The sequence below is a fragment of the Saccostrea cucullata genome, unplaced genomic scaffold, assembly GCF_032062105.1.
Source record: "Saccostrea cucullata isolate Sc308-1 unplaced genomic scaffold, CSIRO_AGI_Scuc_v1 ctg8293, whole genome shotgun sequence".
Classification (NCBI taxonomy): domain Eukaryota; kingdom Metazoa; phylum Mollusca; class Bivalvia; order Ostreida; family Ostreidae; genus Saccostrea; species Saccostrea cuccullata.
The window spans coordinates 22,049-25,069 of NW_026926248.1; the positions used below are offsets into that span (position 1 = coordinate 22,049).

At 30.2% G+C, this 3,021-nt stretch overlaps 1 long non-coding RNA gene across 1 annotated transcript; it reads left to right on the forward strand.

Moving 5' to 3' along the window:
- The first annotated feature begins 1,769 nt into the window (after nucleotides 1-1,769).
- Nucleotides 1,770-2,427, forward strand: LOC134271220 (uncharacterized). Its single transcript, XR_009992981.1, has 2 exons — nucleotides 1,770-2,090; nucleotides 2,235-2,427. It is a non-coding gene; the product is annotated as an uncharacterized LOC134271220 (long non-coding RNA).
- The last annotated feature ends 594 nt before the right edge of the window (nucleotides 2,428-3,021 follow it).

Below are 3,021 nucleotides of genomic sequence, written 5' to 3' on the forward strand. Positions count from 1 at the left end.
TGTCTGGATTGGTAAGTGTAAATCAGTTTCAAATAAGAACTTTTTAGTCCTTCAAAGTTTTAAGATAAAAAAAAGCTAAAGTTAAGACCAGGTAATGTGTTTTCTATGATATTCAGATATCGTGTTTTATTGATATTTCAAATAATAAAAAAAATAAAAAAGAAGAATATCATTTAGCAGCATTTTCTAATGAGACCAAATTTAGCAATATTGTCTACAGCTATGGAAAATAATTTGATTTTTCATTACAGTAGATTCATATAGACTTTATAAGAATTAATTGTATTCGATGAACTTTTTAGATGATTTCAAATATATCTTCATACAGGGAATGACGTTATCCATAAATTAACGAAAGAAAACACCTCATCCCTGTATGTATCCATCACTCTCCAGAATGGTACAACGCTGTATGAAATGTACGACCGATTTTCTGCCTCGGACGAAGCAGGGAAATATCAACTCTTTCTTGCAGGACCTGCCAATGGAACTTTAGGTCTGTGTATTTATGTTAACTTCTTAAAATTTGGTTCAAATTACGTATATCTTCATAATATTATTATTAGTATTCTTTTCTGTATTGACAGATCATAAAGTTCTTGAAAAAAAGAGAGAGATGTGGGTTTTTTTTATATTCTGTTTACGTTTTTGATTCCACGCTAATTAAACAAATTTAGTATTTCAGAATATGACTTGCAGGTACCATTCACGTATTCAGCAGATATTGAATTTGTTATCGTCAAGTAGATAAAATTTCTAATTATACATTTTATGTACAAGGAAAATTATGTAATTTTTTTTTAAACAAATAAATCCAATAATTACATTTGTTCAACATTGTTATTCAGCTTGGGTTTCCTGATTTTTGATAATTCACATTTTAACTGATACGGAAAAAGTTTACAGAACAAGATAGTCTGATTTTCAATGATTCACTTTTTTTATTACTACGGAATAGGAAGTCTACAGTGTGTCATTGATCTTAAAAGTCGAAAGGTTTACGAAAATTCGATGATAAAAAGATTTTGATCGGTTAAATATTTAAATAAAAAAGCTTAAAAAGCCAAATTCAAAAGACCTCAACGCGTTTCACATTTACATTTATTTAATAGGAAATCTATCATCTTAAAAGATTCACAGATACACCATATCTTATCTCGTTAGTAATGATTTACTTAGTATTGCATGTTATACATGTTTGAAGGCACGGTCTCGGACAAATATTAAAATATCATTTTTTCATATTTTCTAAAATTTCAAATGACCTTTAATACCCCCCCCAACAATACCATGCTTAAAAGCGTAACACGTATGTTGTTTATTGTTACACTAGAAAGGATGTTATGTGAATTCCGCAGTGTTAAGTTGTCTTGTATTATTTTTATCTCTCTGTACAGGAATCAACACGTTAAACAATGTATTTCAGAAGCACTTCAGTATTAAGATTAATTTGATGTAAATTAATATCTATTATCTCTGTTATATATTTTCTCTAATTCTGCAGATGCCAGTTTGATAGACACCAGGGAATCCAAGACCGAACAGAATAATTATTATCTATATTTCCAGAACTTAAAGCCGTCTTTCTTAGAAGTACCTCAGTATTATTAATGACAATTAGATTGAAAAATGAATAAATCAATTAACTTTGTGATTCTTTTTGTTTGATTTTACAGGGGACAGTATGTTAATTACAGGTTTATTTTACTACGATCTGTCTGTGATATTCTTCTCCACCCAGACAGAGGTCACGATGAGTATAGTGGATATAACTCTACTGATCTATTTTAAACAAGTGTCCATGTATATTTTTCTTTTTTAATTCTACAGGAGACAGTATGTTGGACACCGGTTATTCTTGGGACGATCTGTCTGGGATGTACTTCACCACCCCAGACAGAGATAACGACAGAGCTGGTGGTAACTGTGCTGCTTACAGTAACACTAGAGGAGGCTGGTGGTTCAATGACTGTACCTACGCCTTCCTTAACGGACAATGGTCCCCGGGGTCCTGGATCAGACCATGGTATCCTACAGTAACGAGTGGGACGTCAGTGAAGGGGACCACCATGATGATCAGACGTCACTAGGTAAACATCATTACATCTTAATATCCATTTTTTTTTCTTTTTGTTTTACTCTGAAATTTTCAGTTATAAAAATTGTTTTTTTTTATAGAAAAAATATGCTATCATACATTTATCTGTGAAGTATTAATTTATTTTTTTTTACAGACGAAAGATCATCCATGGATTACGGAAAGCTCCAAGAGACGATTTTAAATTAATTTTTATCGCTGAGTTCTTTTTTTAATATTTAACATCAAGTAACAAACAGTAAAAGAAGGTGGTTGAACGGCTCTGTAAAGCGATACTGGATGTATTCAGTAAAAGATGTATTTTATATGTGTTGTAATAAATTTGAAAATAGAAAAATTTAGTTCTTTTTTTCCAAACACTGATAAATGAAGATAACTGGACGGAGAATTAGGATGAAGATTACTTTATTGTTAAACCTATTACAGTGGAACCTGTTTAATCCGACACATGCAATACTCTTTACTGTGATTTCAGCCATTTAATTTCATTTGTCATCTATAATTAACTCAATGATCTTTACACGCTGCAATACTACATCTTGTTTATTCCAACACATATATTTTTAATCTGTTCCCCGTGCATGTCGGATAAAACAAGTTTCATTGTAATAAAGATGTTAAGATATATATTTTTATTTAAATCGACTGTAATTTTTTATTGTGTGTTTTTTTTTTATTTCAAAACACTCTAACACAGATCGGGGATTAAATGGTTACATTTGTAATACGCATTTTATTTTGACGTCACAAATCTTAAAAGCAAAATTTGAGATCATTTAAATTCATTATTTAGGCTAGAGAATATTCAAGTAAATTAGAAAAAAAATCAAATTTGCAAAACAAGACAAGGAGTTAGAAAAAAAAAATGAGCACCGATTCATTATTTTTTGAAAGATGTTATCTTATATTTACAACTGCTTTTG